Here is a 24,039-nt window from a genome sequence, read left to right as displayed (position 1 = left end):
GTTTTGTAGTCTGGTGTCGTGATCAGTAGGTTGGAGAGCTGGTGGTCAAGTTTCGTTGCCTGCATGGCCAGTAGGCCATCGTACTTTTTTTGCGTTTGACGCCTCTGATTGGGGGGTGCGTGAATGGTGTCTGGTTATGGCAGTTTGGATAAGGCGGTTGTTCAAGTAGACTGGGCTGTCTCCATTCATGGCTTTAAATAGTTGACAGTAAAATTTGAATAATATTCTTACTTGTATTGGGAGCCAGGAAAATTTTCCGTTATTTTTCTGGATTGTTCGTAAGAAATTTTGAAAAAAAGAAAAGTTTTCAGTTGTTTTCTAAATTATTCATAAGAAGAGCAAATTACATCACCTTTCCACATAATCACTCTGTTTTGCCTGACTGACTGGTCACATGACATTCTACGAAATTCCCTCTTACCACGTCTCCTGCCTCAACTGAGTGCTGAAACTTTCTGAAGAACCCTCGTGTGTGTGTGATTTTCTTATGAAATGTATCATATTTTAATTATTTATATACCATCTAATACCCTGTTCTTCAATGCATGGCTCACAAGCCCTTGGGGACTTCATGGGCAGCCCACACAGTCCTTCTCAGGGCCAGTGTGTATGTGGGGCTAGTTGTATCATATGTAGAATCTGGTATAGTAGGGTTTCATTTGTGTACGTTAGTATTTTTAGTTTGTGGGTCTGTATTTGAAAAGGATTTTTTTCTGTTTTCTGTCTGTGACTGAGGCCAGAGTTCTGGTGGGGATGGAAGTTGAGAAACTTTGGTTTATACATGATCTGGAAATTGGACCGACGACTGAGGTGATTAAATTTGCAGATGACACTAAACTGTTCACAGTTGTTAAAACGCATGCGGATTGTGAAAAAATTGCAGGCGGACCTTAGAAAGTTGAAAGACTGGGAGCCCAAGTGGCAGATGAAATTTAATATAGCCAAATGCAAAGTGATGCACATTGGGAAGAATAACCTGAATCACAGTTACTGGATGCTATGGTCCACCTTGGGGGTTAGCACCCAAGAAAAGGATGTGGGTATCATTGTAGACAATACGATGAAACCTTCCCCACAATGTGTGGCGGCGACCAAAAAAGCAAACAGGATGCTAGGTATTATTTAAAAAGGGATGGTAAACAAGATTAAAAATATCATAATGCCCCTGTATCACTCAATGGTACGACCTCATTTGGAATATTGCGTTCAATTCTGGTCTCCTTATCTCAAGAAAGATATAGTAGCACTAGAAAAGGATCAAAGAAGAGCGACCAAGATGGTAAAGGGGATGGAACTCCTCTCGTGTGAAAGACTAAAATGGTTAGAGCTCTTCAGCTTGGAAAAGAGAAGGCTGAGGGGAGATAGGATTGAAGTCTACAAAATCCTGAGTGGAGTAGAACGGGTACAAGTGGATTGATTTTTCACTCTGTCAAAAATTAAAAAACTAAGGGGACACTCGATGAAGTTACAGGGAAATACTTTTAAAACCAATGGGAGGAAATTTTTTTTTTACTCAGAGAATAGTTAAGCTCTGGAACATGTTGCTAAAGGATGTGGTAAGAGCAGATAACAGCTGGTTTTAAGAAAGGTTTGGACAAGTTCCTGGAGGAAAAGTCCATAGTCTGTTATTGAGAAAGACATGGGGGAAGCCACTGCTTACCCTCTATTGGTAGCAAGGAATATTGCATTTGCCAGGTACTAGTGACCTGGATTGGCCACCATGAGAACGGGCTACTGGGCTTGATGGACCATTGGTCTGACCCAGTAAGGCTATTCTTATGTTTTTATGGTGTTGTGGCCCCAGATAAGAAGATATTTGTGTGCTCCCCTTCGGCTCTTTTGGACTCAAAATGGTCCCAGCTTAAAAATTAGTGAAGACTTACTGGTCTAATACATGAGATAGTGCAATATATAAACTGTAAACTGTATATATAGGGATACGAGAATTCTCCACTTCCAGGCACTTTCCTCCCCTCCCCCACCCTCTGAGGAGAGTCTTTGAAGAGAGTTTCATGACTCTCACTTTCAACTTCTATTACAGTTTAGTATATTCTTTGGCATGGAGCCAAACTCAGTAGCATACAAGAATAGAGAGTGGTAAGAACTTCTCATTAATGGAAACGTTCTGGAATGAGTGAGAACACGCTAGAGCCAAAAAAAGCAGCAGAGTAGAGACAAGATTTTGCAGAGCTGTGGAAAAGATTGAAAGCTTCTCAACTGAAGTCTGAACTTCCCATCATAAGAACAAAAGAACATAACAATTGCCGCTGCTGGGTCAGACCCGTGGTCCATCGTGCCCAGCACTCCACTCACACAGCGGCCCTTAGGTCAAAGACCAGTGCCCTAACTGAGTCTAGCCTTACCTGCGTACGTTCTGGTTCAGCAGGAACTTGTTTAACTTTGTCTTGAATCCCTGGAGGGTGTTTTCCCCTATAACAGCCTCCGGAACAGCGTTCCAGTTTTCCACCACTCTCTGGGTGAAGAACTTCCTTACGTTTGTACGGAATCTATCCCCTTTCAACTTTAGAGAGTGCCCTCTCGTTCTCCCTACCTCGGAGAGGGTGAACAACCTGTCTTTATCTACTAAGTCTATTCCCTTCATTATCTTGAATGTTTCAATCATGTCCCCTTCTCTTTTCAAGGGCGAAGAGGCCCAGTTTCTCTAATCCCTCACTGTACAGCAACTCCTGCAGCCCCTTAACCATTTTTGTCGCTCTTCTCTGGACCCTCTCGAGTAGTACCATGTCCTTCTTCATGTACGGCGACCAGTGCTGACACAGTATTCCAGGTGGGGGCGTTCCATGGCCCAGTACAGCGGCATGATAGCCTTCTCCGATCTGTTTGTGATCCCCCTTCTTCATCATTCCTAGCATCCTATTCGCCCTTTTCACCACTGCCACGCATTGCGCAGATGGCTTCGTTGACCTATCGACCAGTACTCCCAAGTCTCTTTCCTGGGGGGTCTCTCCAAGTAACGCCCCGGACATCCTGTATTCGTGTATAAGATTTTTGTTGGTGATAGATCTTATTTCTAGTGCACTAGGTGTGTCATTCTGGATGAGTGGGTAATATCCCCATGTCCACGAGCCTTGCAGAAGAAATCCACTCCAGCTTTTGAATCCCTCCCTCCTCCTAGAGGGCTCTGCTGCCCCCTTCAATTTTTCCTGGTGCACGCGAGCTGGAAGGAGTTTATCTGGTTTAAGTGTCTTTATTGAATTTCATAAAATACAATAGTTCAACACAACAATTACTCTACTGACATTTAAGCCTTCCCGATTGCCCCCCCCCCCAACAAAATGGTAACAGTTGACGAATTGGAAGTACAAGTCCATTAGCATGTATTCTACAATAGTCGTCTACAAGAGCCCAAACCCTCTTAAAATATCAAACTGAACGTCACCTAACAGCAGCTACTTCTTCATATTTACGCGTAAGACAAACTCGAAAAAGAAAGAACTGCACTACTTTTCCATTCTGATAAAATATGCTGAATTGCTAGATCCATAAGAACATCAAATAATTTGGCCTTATATTTTTTTTAACTAAATGCGAAAAGATAGCAGAACGCAAAATGACAATTTCATAAGTCAGCTCTGCGTAGAATCCAAAGATTTCTTGCACTCGTTGCCAGACTTCGTCCCAAAACATTTTAACAACATATGATCAAATGCGCCCACATCGGTTTTACAAGTCCAGCATAAATTAGATCCATGCGTTGACAGTCTGGAGACTCTATAGAGTCTGTAAGGTGTGCAATATGCTCCGAAGGAGTTTTTCTTATTTCTTTATTATTTTCAGTCTTTTTCACGGTTTTTGTTAGATTTCAGTGCTATGAGCTCCCCTAGTTGAGGGTCCAACTCTGCCTGCATGGAGGAAAGAAGACTGAAGTCTGCAGCTGACAGGCCAATCCCTTGTGGTACCTGTTAACCAGCCTGCAGAAGCCTTTTTGGAGCTCAGGGGTCCGTGCCCCTTTTAGCATTTCTCACCTAATGCATTGCAGGGGCTTGAGCACAGGCTGCTAGGCATCCGTTGGGAATCAGCGAGGTCTTGCAGGGTGCTGGTTGTGTTTCATCTCCCTCCTTTTTGCACATCTATAGGGATGGAGGCTCTGTCAGACACTGACCAGACTGGCAGCCCGAAGATTCAGCGCATGAAAAATGTTCCGTTTTGAGGCAGTGATTTTTTTCTCCCAGTTCCAGCTACCTTTGGAGTTGAGGCAGGCTGCAGCACATTGCCAGCACAGCTCACAGTAACTAAGGCTGTTACAGCCTATGGGGGAGGGGGGTCTATAGCTTTTATTTTAAAAGGTTTCTGCTTGCTCCTTTAGGTTTCCCCATTTCAAAAATCCTAAAATGGCTAGTTTTTTTCTTTTTGTTTAAGCATTTTAGAGCCATTTTGGGTGCCAAAACACTGCCATGGTGGCCATCTTGGATTTCCCAATTTTGTAAAAAATAGTTAGATAGAAGCTTCAAATCACATGATTTTGCCTCAAAAGTAGCAGAGATGGAGTCATCAGGCTCTTTTAACCCTCTTTCAGGCCAGGTTTGTGCTGAATGGGCACCCAAAGAGTGCCCTAGTGCCACGTGCCATGCAGTACATGAAGGGAGCCAGAGCGGTTGGCTTAGCCTCCTCTTTGCTCTTTTGGGCTTGGAAACAGCTAGGCAGTCCGTTGGTTGGGGTTAAATTCCTTCAGGAGCCCCAGAATGGCAGTCATCCTAAATGCAGGGGCACAGGGGCTGCGGAGCTCAAGAGAAGCAAGCTGGAGTCATCTAAAGGAGACTCTGCACTGCCTAAGAAGGGATTTTCTCCGGAATTTGTCAGTTTGTTGTGCAGAGTCTTTCAGGCTGAAATCCATAGGGAGAATCTGGCAGTGAACCAGGAACGAGGGAGGGAGTTGAGACTCCCAGGGCATGTTTTTTGCATCAAATTCAGAGGCTGGCCAGGTTCTGGTGGGCCTTTCTGAGGGAGTCATAGAGGATGCTCTTACTGTGACAGAGCGAGCCCTCCCTGTTAAGAGCTGCAGGGTCGCAGGCAGGTGCATGTGTGACTGATACGGTGGTGGCCCTCAATCAAGAGGATGTCTCCACGGCCAACTGACTGTTCAGACTCTCAACTCTGTTAGATGTTCTACTGATTCTTTGCAGGAGGTCTTTTTGTTCTCCCAACACGTTCCTTAGACTCCCTGCGGAATAAGAGCCTAGTCTTGTGCGTTGCCTGGCATCCTGATATAGTTGCATTTGTCTCTGAGCATAGAGATGCTCCTGCAGGGTCCCTCTCGGTACCATGTCAATGCCTCGGCTGTATCAGAGCACAGGGTTGTCAGCCGTTGTTCACTTGGCCCAAGAAAGATTCCTCGGCAGTGCAGGTTACCGAGCGCATGTCCCTGACAAGTGTAGGAGGCATGGCATTACAGGATATGATTCTTATCATGATAGTGGTCCCTTAGCAGCAGGAGATGACATTTTATTAAAGCATCTGCTGCTGCCCAAGAGGGGAGGCAACGTGTTGGTGCTGGGTACAGAATTGAGGTCTGTCAAGGGGTGAAGCTAGGAGGTGGAGTGGGGGCTTAAAATCTCCCTCTGAAAGATCAGACCCCCCCCCCCCCCCCTTGGCTGCTCTGTAGCTGGGTTTGGAAGCTTTCAGAAGTTAAACAGGTACTGCTGACATTGCTCTGTATGTTCTACCTGCCCAGATGAGTACCGATACTGGATATCAATGGTGTAGGGCAAGGGTGACAAACTCAATCACATAAGGGGCCGAAATCTAAAACATAGGCGAAGTCGTGGGCCAAATTTTTTATTAAGATACATAGGGGTTCTCTTATTAAGGTACGCTAAATGCACACCTTAAGAAAAGGACCCCCTTGGTCTTAGTGGAAGTTTGCGGTTACCACCTCTCCAGCTCTGTGATGTAAACAAAATAAATAAAAAAAAGACTTTTCCTCTCTCTTTTAGATCCTAGTTCACGCTTGCTGTCTAACACCAGCTCTGGAGGGTTATAAATATATATTTCTTTTCCTTTTGGTTTGCAGTGAGGGTATATTCAAGCAAGGTTCCTAGCTATTAATAATAATAATTCAGATGCCACATGCTTTCCATTTCCTTCAAGTTTCACACTCTGCAAACTTCTGCGATCTGCTGCCTAGGTCCGGACACCGCCCCCAGGAGTCTCTTTATAAGCGCCATCAGAGGGCAGAACTGCGTCCTGCGGTTTGCACACCCTGGTCTCCCGAAACGTAACTGCCAGCTGCATGCCAAGGTGTTCTCCGCTCCTGCTTGATCGAAAAGGCTTGCAAGCGAGCCCCTTCTCCGGGCACTTAATGTTTTCCTGTATCATGGGGTGGGAGTCTCTCGGCGTGAGACGATCGTGGCACTGGGGGGGGGGGAGAGAGCCCAGCAAAGGCTCTAGAGTCGGCCTCCACAGCACTTCCCTCTGCTGCAGTCCTGCCCCTCCTCTGACGTACGGAACCACGGCAGATTGAATGTGCTGCTGAGGCTTCGGCAGCCTGCAGGGATCTCTACAGCCGACCAGCAATCCTCTTCAGGCTGCTGATGCGGCACTTGTACCGGCAGGCCAGCTTAAGTTAAATTTCTGATGCAGCGCTTGTACCGGCGGGCCAGCTTAAGTGGAAAGTTGAAAGTGTCTGGTGGGCCAAATTTTACTACGCCGCAGGCCAGAGTTTGACATGTCTGGTGTAGGGTTACCTTATGGCTCCATGATGCATGGACAACTCCTGACTCCACTTCTGCTCTGCCTCAAGTACTAACTGGTCTGGACTGATACTTAACTGCAATCTCAGCACCAGACATGGTCAGTGTCCTACCCAGCTAAATCACATTGAATAACAACCCCATTGTGTTTGAAAGCTTGAGCTCAGTGGCGTACCAAGGGGGGGGGGGGGCGGTCTGCCCCGGTTGCATGCCCCAAAGGGGTGCACAGCTGGCCACCCACCGGGGAATAGGCTGCCACCGGGGAAAGGCTTCCACTGCCGCCATCGGGAACAAGCCGGCCGAATTCTCCCTTCTTTTCTTCCCTGCGGGGCCGACCAACTCTCGCCGCCTGACGTCAATTCTGACGTCGGAGAGGATGTTCTGGGCCAGCCAATCGCTGCCTGGCTGGCCCGGAACATCCTCTCCGACGTTAAAATTGACGTCAGGCGGCGAGTGTTGGTCGGCCCCACAGGGAAAAGAAGCAGGGCGAACTTGGCGCCAGCCTGTTCCCGATGGCGGCAGTGGCAGCCTATTCCCCAGCGGCGGTGGCAGCATTTTCCCAATGACGGTGGCATGGGGAGGAGATGGAGAAAGAAAGAAAGAGGGGGACAGGAAGCCAGAAAGAAAGGGGGGCAGGGTAAAACAAAGAAAAAAATGGGGCATGGAGAAAGAGAAAGACAGACAGAGAGAAAGAAAGTGGGCATGGAGAGAGAAAGACAGAAGGGTGCAGGGTGAAAGAAAGAAAGAAATGGGGCATGGAGAGAGAGAGAGAGAGAGAGAAAGACAGACATACAGAAAGAAAGGGGGAATGGAGAGAGAAAGAAAGAAGGGGGCAGGGTGAAAGAAAGAAAGAAATGGGGCATGGAGAGAGAGAGAGAGAGAGAGAGAAAGACAGACATACAGAAAGAAAGGGGGAATGGAGAGAGAAAGAAAGAAGGGGGCAGGGTGAAAGAAAGAAAGAAATGGGGCATGGAGAGAGAGAGAGAAAGACATACAGAAAGAAAGGGGGCATGGAGAGAGAAAGAAAGAAGGGGTCAGGGTGAAAGAAAGAAATGGGGCATGGAGAGAGAAAGACAGACATAGAGAAAGAAAGAAAGAAGGGGGCACGGTGAAACAAAGAAAGAAATGGGGCACAAAGAGAGAGAGAGAAAGACAGACATAGAGAAAGAAAGGGGGCATGGAGAGAAAAAAGAAAGAAGGGGGCAGGGTGAAATAAAGAAAAAGTTTGGGGAGGGAATGAGGTCTGGAGGAGAGGAAGCATACAGGAGGTTGAAAGAAGGGAAGAAATATTGGATGCACAGTCAGAAGAATAAAGTGCAACCAGAGACTGATGAAATTACCAAACAAAGGTAGGAAAAATGATTTTATTATCAATTTAGTGATCAAAATGTGTCCGTTTTGAGAATTTATATATTTTTGTCTATATTTTGCACTATGGCCCACTTTTGCTAAACTGCAATAGCGGTTTTTAGCACAGGGAGCCTTTGAGCGTCAAGAGCAGCGTGGGGCATTCAGCGCAGCTCCCTGCGCTAAAAACCGCTATCGCAGTTTAGTAAAAGGGAGGGGGTATATTTGTCTATTTTTGTATAGTTGTTACTGAGGTGACATTGCATAAAGTCATCTGCCTTGACCTCTTTGAAAACCCACGGAATATAAATGATAATTAACATTTTCTCTGTGTACAGTGTGCTTTGTGTTTTTAAAATTTTATTGTTGGTAGATCATTTTGACTTGGCCACGAAAGTAAGGGGGAGGGAGGGAGGGGAGCTGCTGAAAGATATCTAGTAATCCTTGCAGGCTTGACTGTGCAGGGAATTATTTTTGTAAAATCATGTTTTGTTATGTGACTGGCATTATTTAGACTTTAATTTCTATGAATGAATAGAATGAAAATGATATAAAATTACTTGCTTGTTTTTATGTACATGCGCTGAAGGAAAGTGGAGAGAGAGAGTGGGCTGAGAATGCTGAAGGGAAATGGGGAAGAGAGAGTGGGGAGAAGACGCTGATTTATAAATTGACAATTGTACAGAATATTGTTTCTTTTTATACTTTAATATAATAAGTTCAATATAAAACAATTCAAGGCTTGTGTGGATGGAATCAGGTGGCTTGCGGGGATGGGGACCGAGCTTACGGGGATTAGTCCAATAAAATGGTATTTTCTTATTTTCATTATTTGTTTTATTTTTATTTGTTAATTTGTAAAGTGGTGATTGTTATTTATCAGTTTTTTCAAATTTACATCTACTGTCTTTATATTTTGCACAGTATTAGAGGACATGTATTACTGTTTTTGTGGTATTGTAGTGTTGCATTGTATGCAGAGTCTGGTTTCTTGGCAGTTCAGTTTAACTTTTGTCTACATATTTCTATTTTTAGTTTGTGACTATTCCATATTGGGCGAGGATGTATCTGTCTGTGTGTATGAAAGGGACATGGCTTTCTGATAGCATCGACTGTACTGGATCAATTGACTGTGCAGGATCTGGTTTGTTTAGTTTTACAATGTATGTGTTGGTGTTCTAGTGCTCACTGCAGTGTTTAAGGTGCTGCCTTTTCCTAGGTACACTCTTGTTGTGCGATATGTGGATTGTTACTAAAAATCATATTTTTCATATAGAAGGGGGCGGTGTCAAAAAAATGATGGGCCCCGGGTGTCACATATGCTAGGTAAGCCACTGCTTGAGCTTATATTGTAGCAAAACCATGCTGAGCATGGAGTATACAAGGAAGGTCTTCATCCCTGGCTTTCCAGTTATCTGATCCGAAATGAAGGAAAATCAAGTTCCCATGTGAGATGAGGCCTGGGGGTGGGAGACTGCATAGAACAGAGGCCAGGTTTCAACCACTCCCCTCACATAATGCGAAAATAATCAACTGTGTGCATGCTGTTTTCTTCTGAACTCCATACTAGGACATTTTCCAGCAAATGCCATTGGCAGCAGGACCCCTTCTAATGAGGGCAACAGCGACAAGCAATCGCCTACTTACACTGCCAGATAAAAGAACTTGTTCAAGGGCCACACAGATTTAGTGGTACAGGAAGTTCAGGAGATTCCCCACAGGGTCATGCAGTGGCACAGCTGGGATTAGAACTGAAGCACAGGGAGTTAAATCAACTCACCGCAAAGGCACAGCTGGGTTTAGAACTGAAGCACAGGGAGTTAAAGCGACTCACTGCAGAGGCATAGCTGGGATTAGAACTGAAGCACAGGGAGTTAAAGTGACTCACCGAGGAGGCACCGCTGGAATTAGAACTGAAGCACAGGGAGTTAAAGCGACTCACCGCGGAGGCACCGCTGGGATTAGAACTGAAGCACAGGGAGTTAAATCAACTCACTGCGGAGGCACAGCTGGGTTTAGAACTGAAGCACAGGGAGTTAAAGCGACTCATCACAGAGGTTCAGTGACATAGCTGGTGTTAGAGTTGACAGCAGGGAAAGTGACTCACCCACAGGGTCATAAAGTGAATCAGTGGCACAGCTGAGATTAGAGCTGACACCAGGGAGTTAAAGTGACTGATCACAGGGTCTCACAGGGAGTCAGTGGCACAGCTGGGCTTCTGAGGTACAGCGTAAATATAGGGATTCTCTGCGAGGTTCTAAATGATCAGTTTATTCAGCCGGTATATTCTCGATTGTTGTTTTAGACAGATTTATTTCTCATCACAAACTTAATGGTCCGTTTACTCAGATCCTGCTTGTTACTGCCCTGTGAAGTCTGTGAGAGTGCATCCTGTTCTGATGAAGGCAGCTGCCTTTGTGACCTGCATACTTTCTCGAGGTAAAGGAGCTGTCTGGCGTCAGTGAAAAGCTGAAGAGATCCCTCACTTTAGACGGGATGCTGAGCCAAGGCTACAGGGTACCAGCTTTGCAGGCTGGGTAAATTTGCTCTGCCACTTCAGGCAGAATACGAGGCGCCTGGCACTACCTCAAAAAATGTCAAGAGCCATGAGATCCTTAAGGAAGCATAACTTGTGTCCATAGTCTAGGGCCAGTCACCTGCGAAAGACTGTCTGCCTTAGGTTCAGATACTATTAAGGCGGGGGAGGGGAGAAGAGGTCAATGAGCATTATACGGTGTAGAAACTGTTAACAGAGGGAGAACAGGGACAATTCCTGCCAGGAGATGGTGACTGAGGGAGAGAGATTGAAAAGGAGATATTTCTGCCTTGAGGGGAGAGGAGAGGAGAATCCCTGGGCTGAGGACCCTAAAGATCCTGCCACGCTAAGTATAGTTGCATAGCAGGGTTTAAAAAAGGTTTGGTCATTTCCTAAACTAGAAGTCTATAGGCCATTATTGAGATGCCAAAAGAGCCCAGAACGGGTTACAGGAGTTCATACACAGCATAGTGATGACAGAATGGACAAGACCAGTTTGGAAAGCTAGTGGCACAATGGCCGAGTTATGGTAAATAGAGGCTTATGCCTAGGATATGCAGCATAAAATCTGTTTTACTCCTTGGGATCTTGCCAGGTACCTGTGACCTGGGTTGGCCACTGTTTCCAGTCTGTCCCAGTACGGCAATCCTTATGCGCTAGGGTTGGTTGCCACGGTTTGGGAGATAGGGAAGAGAAACCTTCTTGTGAGGCAAAGCCACCTTATGTACTTGCTGGGAAAGATTCAAACACAGCAGGGGGGTTGTTTAAGTGTGTGTGTGTGTGGAGGGGGGGGGGAACTTCTCCAAATGGATTAGTTTTGCGCATACCATAACAGGAATGAACCTCACTCCTAAGTCAGGGTATGTGAGTATGATCTCATAACCATGAAGCTCTATGCGGTTTACAAAAGAGAAAGTTGCTACAATTGAATAGAATAACTTATCCCCTCTTCTATGAAACTGCGCTGTTTCAGTGTAGCGCGGGGAGCTACACTGAAAGGCCCGTGCTGCTCCTGACGCTCATAGAGTTCCTATGAGCATCGGGAGCAGCGCGGGCCATTCAGCGCGGCTCCCCGCGCTAGAAACTGCTAGCGCAGTTTCGTAGAAGAGGGGGTTAGTTTCCTATATACTGGTAGCGAGTGAAAATGAACTCGTGAGGTAACCAAAAAGGGTTTTATAGCAAAAACACCCGAACTTGACCTTAATCCGAGCCAATCAGTCTCAAATTTCCTTTCTAGAGTTCATAAAATGTAATAGGTAAAAGAAACCTATCAGCTGTGCTTGGAAGTTCTTATTCAAGCCTGCGACACCCAAAACGATGGGAAATATCTCTCTGCCACGTTTTCTTAGTCTCAGACTACATTTCTTGGTATTTGAGGATCTTCCCTTTTTCCTTGTGATTCATCGAATAATTACTTAGGATCAATATTTCTATAATCAATTCCGTTCTAGTGGTTTTCTCTTTTCCTACTATGCCTGGTTTGTCCCAGGTGATCAGAATCTCTTCAGGTCATGATCTCAATGCTTTTCCAGCATACATTGATGTAATGCTTACAAAATTTCCAACAAATGTGATGTGCCACATTGTGCCTTTCTACATAAGAAATTTCCGCCTTCAGCACTTTATAGCCAGCCATGAGATGAGTAAATGTTTCTAGCTCTTTCTTACAGAACCTACAGATGTCTGTTGAACCAGTTAGTTCAATGTTTGCTGTAAACCATCTTGTCTGTAATCCACTGTCCTGGGTTGCAACTATTAATTACTCATCCTTAGGTTTCGATTCAGCTCTCTTTAACCATTCATGTATCTGATGCTTACGAATGCTTCCTGGAATCATAATTTCTATTTTCCTCTGTACTTAAGAATTTATCACTTGTTCTTTTTCCCCTCTGATCTAATTCCTTGAAAAGTTTTTTTTTTTTTTTTCTTTCTTCCTTTGGTACTGATGGATTTTCACCAATTCCTTCTACATGTCGGAATGCTTCCCAAATATAATGATGGAAGTGGATTCTGGAAGTTTTCTTTCATACTTCAACATCTTTTGTGCATTGAGGTCTGATGATGCTATTAGATAAACCTGGAGGCCAATGATAGTACCTTGACAGGTGTAATCTATTTCTATGAGACCCATCCCTCCTTCAGATCTAGGAATGTACAGTCTAGACATACCCTGATTCTGATTGGTGACCTCGTGAACATGGAGGAGTTTTCTTGTTCAAACGAAGCACAAGAACGCAAAAACGAAAAAGTTGACCCTGGTTACTCCACAAACAGAAACCCAACAAAAACAAAAAGCTCTGTGGAAAACTGATGTAGACCAGTGGTCCTTCATGCCCAGCAGTCCGCTCACGCAGCAGCCCTTTGGTCAAAGACCAGCGCCCTAAGTGAGACTAGCCCTACCAGTGTACTATCGGCAGGAACTTGTCTAACTTTGTCTTGAATCCCTGGAGGGTGTTTTCCCCTATAACAGCCTCCGGAAGAGCGTTCCAGTTCTCTACCACTCTCTGAGTGAAGAAGAACTTCCTTACGTTCGTACAGAATCTATCCCCTTTCAATTTTAGAGAGTGCCCTCTCGGTCTCCCTACCTTGGAGAGGGTGAACAACCTGTCTTTATCTACTAAGTCTTTATATATGTCTAGGACCCAATCCTCTGGGAATTCTGGACCGAACACAGTCCATGTTTCGAGAATGCTGTCTTCTTCTTCAGGGGTCCTATGGATAGTAATGTGATAAAATAAAGTGAATATGGTGTGATGTATTTATTAATGTGCAATCAGGTCCCATTTTCCATCGCCGGGACTTCACATTCGGGCAGGGTTACATTTTTCACTCTTTCATTTAGACAACAACGCGTATCAGCACTGAATTTCCACTCTAATCTCCCTATCAACGCTCTTAATTGCTTAGATACTATTGTCTCAGTCGCTCAAGCATTATTTAACACATTTATAAAAGTCCTTTTTGGACAGGTCTTTCATGTTTCAAGCAAGCAAACAGCAGTCTTGGCTGGGGAACGACATAAATGGAGTCAGGCTGACCTATGGCGCCTTTCGGAGAGTAATTAGAACTGTACGGTTTGACAGATTTATCTCCTAAACAGAAGCCACACTAAATTTATATTTTTCTTCTGTCTATTTCTGGTGTTAATGCGTTGAACTTTCACTATTTGCATTTTTTAACTCGCTGATTGTCCAGCTCTCTTCAGTGTGAACCGCCTAGAAGTCATCTGACTATGGCGGCATAGAAGAATAAAGTTATTATTATTATATATCACGGCACCAGTCCCATCCACATTGATGGAAAATGGGATCTGATTTCACATTAATAAATATATCACACCAGATTCACTTTATTTTATCACATTACTATCCATAGGACCCCTGAAGAAGAAGACGGCATTGTTGAAACATGGCCCGTGTTGGGTCCTGAGTTCCCAGAGGATTGGGTCCTAGACGTATACTTTTTTTGTGGAGTTTTCCTCTTTTCACTTCTAGTTTTTCGAGGTCAAAGCTATATGAGTGTCCATAAAGTGCAATTGATTAATAGCCTGGATCTTATTCCATGATGGTAATGCACTCTTCAATATCAGTTTATTCCTTTTCTCTCAACAATTTCTGCTTGATACTGTAGTTTGTTCCTTCCTCCATGTCTAGATATTTATATACACCTTCCTATTCAAGTTCCTTTATCTCACAGTCATCGGTCAGAGAGATGTTTTCAGTTTTGCTTAACTTTCCCCTAAGGCAGGGGTGGGCAATTCCGGTCCTTGAGAGCCGGAGCCAGGTCAGGTTTTCAGGATATCCACAGTAAATATGCATGAGATAGATTTGCATATCAAGGAGGCAGTGCATGCAAATCCATCTCATGCATATTCATTGTGGATATCCTGAAAACCTGACCTGCCTGTGGCTCTTGAGGACCGGAATTGGCTACCTCTGCCCTAAGGAATGTCATCTTAGCACATTTTTCTATCCCACAAGTCATCTTGATTTTATCTGAAAAGCTTTTCACCACTTGAGTTTCAGGCTATCTACAAACAGTAAATGCGATGTAACCTCTAGATTGCTGGTTAAGCTCAAAGTCCAATGAGTTAATAATAGAAAGAACATAAGAAGAGCCTTACTGGGTCAGACCAATGATCCATCTAGCCCAGTATCCTGTCTTCACGGAGGCCAGTCCAAGTCACAAAAGCCCAAATAGTAGCAGCATTCCATGCCACCAATCCAGGGAAGCAGTGGCTTCCACCATGTGTGTCTCAACAGCAGACTATGGACTTTTCCTCCAGGAACTTATTCAAACCTTTCTTAAAACCAGCTACCTTATCCGCTCTTACCACATCCTCTGGCAACGTGTTCCAGAGCTTAACTATTCTCTGAGTGAAAAAAAAAGTTCCTCCAATTGGTTTTAAAAGTATTTCCCTGTAACTTCATCGAGTGCCCCCTAGTCTGTCATTTTTGACGGAGTGAAAAATCGATCCACTTGTACCCGTTCTACTCCCCTCAGGATTTTGTAGACTTCCATCCTATCTCCCCTCAGCCGTCTCTTTTCCAAGCTGAAGAGCCTTAACCGTTTTAGTCTTTCCTCATAGGAGAGGAGTTCCATCCCCTTTACCATCTTGGTCGCTCTTTGAACCTTTTCTAGCGTCAATATATCTTTCGAGAGATAAGGAGACAAGAATTGAACGCAATACTCCAGATGGAGCGATACAGGGGCATTATAACATTCTTAGTCTTGTTAACCATCCCTTTTTTTAATAATTCCCAGCATCTTTGCTTTTTTGGCCACTGCCACACATTGGGCAGAAGGTTTCAGCGTATTTTCTACAATGACACCCAGATCTTTCTCTTGAGTGCGCTGACTTCCAAGGTGGACCCTAGCATCCAGTAACTATGATTTGGATTATTCTTCCCAATGTGCATCACTTTGCATTTACAAGGGGATGCTGAAAAGTTCTCAGCCCAACCAACTTCTTAAATTCTGAGCGTTATTTGTCACTGTAGCTAAAAAGAGTGTTATCTTATTTCATTAAATGCCAATTTGCAGAAACAAAATTCTCTGTTTTTGACATTGTTTCAGATCGTTGATTGAACCAGATCCACGTCATTCTCTTCATGGTTGTGCTGAAACCTTTTCAGCATAGAAACATAGAAACATAGAAAGATGACGGCAGAAAAGGGCTACAGCCCATCAAGTCTGCCCACTCTACTGACCCACCCCATTAAGTCTGAGTGCATATGACTTAGTTCCTTAGCTCGACCTTCGTAGGGATCCCACGTAGATGTCCCATTTATTCTTAAAGTCGAGCACGCTGGTGGCCTTGATCACCTGCACCGGAAGTATGTTCCATTGATCCACCACCCTTTCTGTGAAGAAGTACTTCCTGGTGTCACTACTAAATTTCCCTCCTCTAAGTTTAAGCGGGTGCCCCCTTGTGACCGAGGGTCCCTTGGGAACGAATATGTCGTCTTCCAGCTCTACATGACCTGTGACGTATTTAAATGTCTCAATCATGTCACCCCTTTCCCTGCGTTCCTCTAGAGTATAGAGCTGTAATTTGCCCAGTCTTTCTTCGTATGAGAGACCCTTGAGTCCGGAGACCATTCTAGTGGCCATCCGCTGGACCGACTCGGCTCGAAGCACATCTTTACGGTAATGTGGCCTCCAGAATTGCACACAGTATTCCAGATGAGGTCTCACCATGGCTCTATACAGTGGCATTATGACTTCAGGTTTGCGGCTGACGAAGCTTCTCTTGATACATCCCATCATTTGCTTTGCCTTGGACGAGGCCTTCTCTACTTGTTTGTAGTGCCAGACAAAACAGAAACGGCGACAGGGAGTCTCCCTGAAGTATTCCTCATTGAATCCTGATATTAAAAATGAAGATTTGTCCATCTGCATATGCGGATGGAGCATGATTTGCCACATTTTCATGGTAAACAATGCATTTGATTAATTCAGCTTTGATTCTGTAAATTAACCAGGAATGTGGGACGTACTAAAATTTCTATTTTCCTTCCATATTCTGCTCTCGTGTCTTACTGCTCTTATTGTCATTATGTTATTAAGAGTCTATATCTCCATGCAGTCTATCGGCATCTATTACAATAAACAGTTTATAGACTATAGGTAAAGAAGTTATCAGTGTATAATTTTTAGGAATGTTTCTTGGATCTCCCTGTGGAAGAAGTGGTGCTCTGCTTGATATCAGCCAGTGTGGTGTAGGATCTGGCTGTGCGATCAACTGATTTTTATAGTTTGCCAAGTCTTGGTGGAGTGAAGTTAATCGTTTGAGCCAAAAATTGGTCACTCTGCCTGGGTCAAAGTTCTTCCTATTTGCTGCTCTTTTTAACCTTTCCAACTCTTTTTGTTGTTTGTATAAATATGTGGAGAAGATTTAAACCTAGTAATGTATACTGTATGTGTGTGTGTTGGGGGGGGGGGGGGAGGAAAGGTTTAAAACCCAGCTTCATTTATTGGAATTGTGTGGAAGGTTTGTACACAGCAGTGATAGATGCATACTCTGTGAGTTTCAAGTTTATTAAAATTTTGATAAAATGCTAATCATGAATTCTAAGCGTTTTACAATTTATATTAAAAAAGGGGGAAACATTAAACAGATATGTACCGACTAAACGATACTTGACAAACATAAAAACAATAGGAAAGTGGAGAGAACTACAATTTTAAAAGCCAAAGAAACATAGAGGGAGGCTAGGGAATTAAGATTATTAAACAACCCTGGCAGTCACCAAGTTTGTTCAGCCATCTTAGATTTTCCTTAAATTTATCGAAGTTTTGCTCAGCCCTGATATGAATTCCATACTGTAGGGGTCGTAATTGCAAATGAAGAGCCCCGACGCGTGCTAATGATTTTCAAAGATGTTGAGAGGAGGATCTTAGGACTCTTAAAGGTTCATGTGGAATAAGAAGCTTGTGAATGAAGGCCGGACTACAGAAGGGATTATCAGTATAATATGTTTCTGTGTTTGATGTTCTTTGATGGTATTCCCTTCCTTAAATGAAAAGGGACAGAGTTACGTTCGCTTATGAGTGTATCAGAACCTCGATAAATCTTTATGCAGTAGCAGTTTGTTTGAGGAGGCCTCACTCAGGACTATATGTTTAGGCTACATATAGCAAACAGAATTCTATCCATAAGGGCAGCCTAGCCTGGTTGGACTCTTGAGGCAAGCTATCTCTGTCAGGACAGCAGCTAGTGAGACCACTAAGGTGACCCTACTGGCAACAACTTGTCCAAAACGTTCCTGAATTCAGACACAGCCCTCATCCGCTACCCTTTTCATGAAGACGTCTTTCCTCAGGTTGCTTTTGAGTCTATTCCTTCTCCTTCACCCTATGCCCCCTGATTCCAGAGCTTCCTTTCAATAGAAAGAGACTTGCCTCCTAGGCCAAAGTCCCATCTCGCCCTCCCTGCTTAGATGCCCATGCCTCCTTCCTTCCCTGCCCCTCCCCCCTTTCACTTCCAGCCTTGGGCCTCTTTCCCCATTAGTCTGGTTAAAAAGCTGAACACAGATGCCATTTAAAGGAGCCGGTTCTTCTCCTGAGGGATCAAGGATTGCAGGAACTCTTGCAGGTATGCGCTCTCCCACTAAACAGTTCCCTCATCATTATGCAGCTAATAATTTATTACAGCAGTAGTTGCACAAGACATCCATTACTTCACACTTCAAGCAGTCTGAGCAACCTTTCTCCTATTAACAAGGAGGTAACCTAATTTCAAAGTCATTTCATGGCTTTAAGCCATCCCTCAGAAGATATTTCAGGAGTAACATAAGAATATAAGAATTGCTGCTGCTGGGTCAGACTAGTGGTCCATAGTGCCCAGCAGTCCGCTCACATAGTGGCCCTGTGCTCAAAGACCAGCGCCCTAACTGAGACTAGCCCTATCAGCGTACATCCTTGTTCAGCAGGAACTTGTCTAACTTTGTCTTGAATCCCTAGAGGATGTTTTCCCTATAACAGCCTTCGGAAGAACGTTCCAGTTTTCTACAGCTCTCTGGGTGATGAAGAACTTCCTTATGTTCGTACGGAATCTATCCCCTTTCAATTTTAGAGAGTGCCCTCTCGTTCTCCCTACCTTGGAGAGGGTGAACAACCTGTCCTTATCTATTAAGTCTATTCCCTTCAGTACCTTGAATGTTTAGATCATGTCCCCTCTCAATCTCCTCTGTTCGAGGGAAAAGAGGCCCAGTTTCTCTAATTTTTCGTTGTACGACAGCTCCTCCAATCCCTTAACCATCTTAGTCGCTCTTCTCTGGATAAGGAAAAGAATCGGAAAGCCAGTCTTCAGAGCATGTCTCCGCATCACCAGAACACTCATTCTAAATCAGAGCTGTTAATATGGCAATACCAGACATGAGTGTGTCACTTCTTCATCAACTAATGACCGTAAGAGAGAGAAAACTGTCTGATGGCCTTTCCAGAAACAGCTTACTCTCTACATGAGGCAAAGATGCCAGTCTTTGCCTGAATAATCTCTGTTCATAAGGACTTAACTCAAAGTTCTACAAAACTTCCATAAATTTCATATTTTACCTGACGTTGCTCTTATAAGCATGCATTAGTTTTCTTCTAGTAAGAGTAGTCATAAAATCCTTATCGTAAGTTATTTGTGACCGATTTCAGCCGACAGCAATCGATATTTTGCTGACCACCACCTACGCTAAACTGGGAAATTCAGCACTTAACCAGCTAAGGATAACCGCATAAAGATAGGACTGACTTTTATGTGCGCCTGTGGAGGCAGTTACCCTGGCCGGTTAATTGCTGAGTATCAGCCCCTGGAGCACCCCTTAAATAGTCGGATTTCAGTTCAGCGCTCACCAGTCATCTAATCTACAATTTCTGTGTCGCTCTGTGCCTAGAGGTTCAAGGCGACTTACAATTCAAGAGAGTTATAATGTGATTAGGAGGGCATAGCAGGCTCCGTTTCTGGTCGGTTAAATCACATTGAATATAACCACTTTTAGTATCATTTTGACAAGCACAATCGTAGATCTCTAAGGGAGAGGAAGGGATAGTAGGTGGGCCAAATGGTCTTTGTCTACCTTCACTTTTCTCTGTTTCTCTGACGACAAGCAAACTTCTTGTAGCTGGAATCCAAACTCTCCAGCATTCCAGTAGTGTGAGGATGGAGGAGGATCGATGTCGCTCACTGATTTCTGCAAGCGAAAGATACAGACTCAAGGTCTCTTCTGAGCCTCACTACAGGAATACAAGACAGCAATGGGTTGTATTGCGATATTGACTACAGAAATACCAGACAATCACCAAACGTGCTCAGCTAGTGCAAAATTGAATGCATTTGACTCTGCTGGCTTTTTCATAACGTCAGTGTACTATTTGAATTTGGCTCCTACCCTTTCCAGTAGGAGCTGAAAGAAGATTCATTTCGGCACAGTACGTATTTCTCTGTCTGTGACGGGTTTATACTGTACATAAGTAATTAGCGATACAAAAGGGAAGAGGGGTGAACTACAATCTTTAAGAAAAGTAAAAATACATTTAAGGGAAAACAACACCAGTAGGGTAATGCAGAATTTTTTTTTTAAGAAAATATGGCTAAGCCTAAAAAAGAGGATAGGAGAGGTTGTGACCTATAAATAAGCTTGTTTGTACTTCTGAACTGATTAAATTTGTGCTCTAAACCTATTACAACAGGGATGATTAACAATGTTGTCTTGATATGTCTGTTATACGTGATAATCGGAGGGAAGCAAGATTCTATGTATGTCATATGGAAACTGCATAGTTGTATGAGGTCTATAAATTTTTTAATAAATAAATACATTTTAATTATTTATTTTTCTATACCATTCTCCAAAGGGAGTTCAGAACAGTTTATATGAATTTATTCAGCTACTCAAGCATTTGTCCCTGTCTGTCCCCGTGGGCTCACAATTTAGCTAATGTACCTGTGGCAATGGGGGGATGAAGTGACTTGTCCAGGATCACAAGGAGCAGCGCTGGGCTTGAATCTGCCGCCTCAGCCCTTACCACTAGGCCAGCCCTCCACGCCAGCTTGCTAAACGTGCTCCAACTGAGCTTGTGCTTTCTCTACTGCACGCCTGTTCCCATAAATTCATGACGGTGTGGAAGAACTAAGTGTTCCTAGAAATAGTTTACCAGGCCACCGTGACTGCACAGTCAGACTGAGTGTTCTTGTGAGAGACGAAGCTGGCTGATTGCTCCTAGGAGCTCCTGCAGAAGATTTGTGAGTTCCCATGCAGTGCACCTGAGAGCAGAGTGGAGCCCCCCGGGGGAAGGGGCGTGGAGGGCTCTTGCTGTTCAATGCTTTGTGTCTGAGGTCAGGTTCTCACACACTCTGCCTTAGCTGGCCCTGGAAATGTACTCCACCGGGTGATGTAATTATCTTCAAGCCTTTACATGATGGGGGGGGAGGGAGGGGAGACTCCTGAATCCCAGCCAGGAGGTGTGTGAGTCTTGCGAGACACTCTGCCAATAGCAGAGCAGGTCCACAAACGGGAAGCAAAGAGCTGGAGGGAGCAGTCTCCTGGGGCTACTTAAAGAGCAGGAACAGACACTTTTGCCTGTCGGTGCTTTGCTCAAAAGGTGCCCAGAGGGGATCACTGGTGCAGAGAAGAAAAACGTGAAATTAAAAACTAAGAGCCTGACAGATAACATTGGGACTTAAGTGAATATAGACTGAGGAGGCAGCGTGTGCCAGCACTTCTCCCTTTCAGTCAAGCCTCTCCATCACTGGTTTAACTGCGAAGTGCTATGGTGGCCATGTTAGTCCACTTTTAGAGGTAACAAACAGAAAGAAAAAAGGTAGAATCGTATTGGCTCTGTTTCATTTCAGTATCACTGGTCTAACTGAAACAGGAAAGGCAGCCCCACTTTCTGCCGTGCCAAGGTCTCATCTTGTGTCTGAGAGCGCTCTCTGGAGTGTCTCCCAGCACCTGCCCTGAGTCTGAGAGCACTCCCTGATTCATGACTTCCTGAGCTCTTGAGGCTTCCTGGTTTTCTGAGCTCACTGCTAAGATTCCTCTCAGCTGTGCAGTAGGAGAGCAGGCAGGTGAAGTGGCCTTTGCTATAAGGAAACATGACAAGCCAGAAAGGAATACAAGCAGAAGGCGGAAAGACTGCCCTGCTCTACATTCCAATCCTTTCACTATGTCAACAGAGCCCAAAACAGTTCAAACATGAACCCTTAACCAGTCTCATTCAAAATTCCATGATAACCCAGGAATGAAGAGTGACAAAGGGAGAATGGTGAACCCGAGGTCATTGCTTGACAAATTGTTTGCACAGAAATAATGATGGCGGATACAGAGCACATGTTGTATCTAGTCTGCCCCGTAATATGGCTCCGTGCAGGTTATATCCCTGTGTGCCAGTAGTTCTCAGGACAAATCCAGCCATCAGGTTTTCAGGTTACCCACAATGTTATGCCTGAGATGGATTTGCATGTATGGATGCAAATCTCTCTCGTGAATATTCATTGTATGTATCCTGAAAACTTGACTGGCGCAGTGTGTCCCAAGGACAGAGTTGAGAACCCCTGGTCTCTGCCCTTATTTCGGATTTTGCCTCCCTCTCTGTGCAGGTTGCATCTGCCTCTCCGCTGGTTAAATCCCCAGGTACATTAGATAGATTGTGAGCCCACCAGGACAGACAGGGAAAATGCTTGAAGTACCTGTACGTAAACCGCTGTGAGTGTGGTATTTAAGTCCCCACCCCTTTCCGTTATATCCCTCTCTACCTTTGTTTGGGATTGAACCATGCTGGTTATTTCCCTCTCTGCCCTCTTTTGGGGTTGTACCCATAGGTGCCCCGTATTCGAGGCTTGGGGAGGCTAAGACTCCCAGCCTGAACCACACCCTTCCTTGCCTGCTGCTTCTCTCCTCCCATCGCACCTGTGCTGGGCCTGTTCTCTCTGCAGCACTACTGGTGCTTTTACATCAAAGGAGGAGGGAATGGCAGAGAAAGCACAAGCGGTGCTGCAGAGAGCCAGGTCCCCTGATCTTCTATGCTTGTTTATTAGCATGGGCCCTGCCCAGGAGTAACGGAAGAGAGGGAGGGAGGAAGGAAGTAAAACTGCTACAGGGTGGAGGTACAGAGAGAGAGAGATAGAAATTAGGTGGAGAAAGATGAGAGAAACAAGGCAAGACTTGGGGGGGGGGGGTTGAGAGAGATGGGGCAATACTGGATAAAGGGAAGGAGACAGGCGAGAGATTAGAGAAACTGGGCCTCTTCTCCCTTGAAAAGAGGAGACTGCGAGGGGACATAATCGAAACATTCAAAATACTGAACAGAATAGACTTAGTAGAGAAAAATAGACTGTTCACCCTCTCCAAGGTAGGGAGAACGTGAGAACACTCTAAAGTTGAAAGGGGATAGATTCCGTACAAACGTAAGGAAATTCTTCTTCACCCAGAGAGTGGTAGAAAACTGGAACGCTCTTCCGAAGTCTGTTATAGGGGAAAACACCCTCCAGGGTTTCAAGACAAAGTTGGACAAGTTCATGCTAAACTGGTGAGACTGGACTCATTTGAAGCACTGGTCTTGATCTTGGGACCGCTGCGTTAGCGGACTGTTGAGTAGGATGGACCATTGGTCTGACCCAGCAGCGGCAATTCTTATGTTGTTATGGAGAGAATAAGAGACAGAGAGGGGAAATACTGTATAGGAGGGGATGAGACAGAGGGGAAATGCTGGATTGGGGAGGAGAAGAAATAGGGACAATGCTGAATAGTGTAGGGAGCTGAGGGAAGAGAGAGGGAAAGAGGGGCATTGATGAATGCCAGGGGGAGGGAAAGAGATAGACAGATAATGTTGGATAACAGGGGGATGACACTCAGGACAAACACAGAGGAGATACTGGATGAGGAGAGAAAAAGAAGTTTCTGGATGCAGGGAGAGACAGAGGAGATGCTTGATGGCAGAAGGTGAGAAAGACAGACGCAATACTGCATGGAAGGGAGGAAACAGAGATAGGGGCAATGCTGGATGGGGGATAGAAGGGAAAGAAACAGACAGAGAGGAGATACTGGATGGTTGATGGGGAAGAGAGAGTCAAGAGAGGGGATGCTAGCTGGCAGGGGGAAAGAGATAGGAGGTGATGCTGGATGGTAGTGGTAGAGGCAGAGAAGAAAATGCTGGATGGCAATGGGAGAAAGGAAAGAATTATGAAAAAACCCAAAACTGAGGAATAAGAGAAAGGAGAATGGGAGAGCCAAAAGGATGGAAAGCTGATGGAAGAGGTAAAGAAGAGAGAAGGAGAGAAAAGGTGACATATGGTCAGAAGACCCTAGGAAAGAGAGTTAAAAGAAGATAGGAAAGCAGTGACCAGAGACGGAACAACACAATTAGAAAAACTAAATGGCTAGACAGCAAAGGTAGGAAGTAATGTGGTAGCCTCTAAATAGTCAATTTGGGACATTCTAGAAAAGAGTGAAG

Source organism: Geotrypetes seraphini, chromosome 3 (genome assembly GCF_902459505.1).
Source record: "Geotrypetes seraphini chromosome 3, aGeoSer1.1, whole genome shotgun sequence".
Taxonomy (NCBI): domain Eukaryota; kingdom Metazoa; phylum Chordata; class Amphibia; order Gymnophiona; family Dermophiidae; genus Geotrypetes; species Geotrypetes seraphini.
This window is presented reverse-complemented; position numbering follows the sequence as displayed.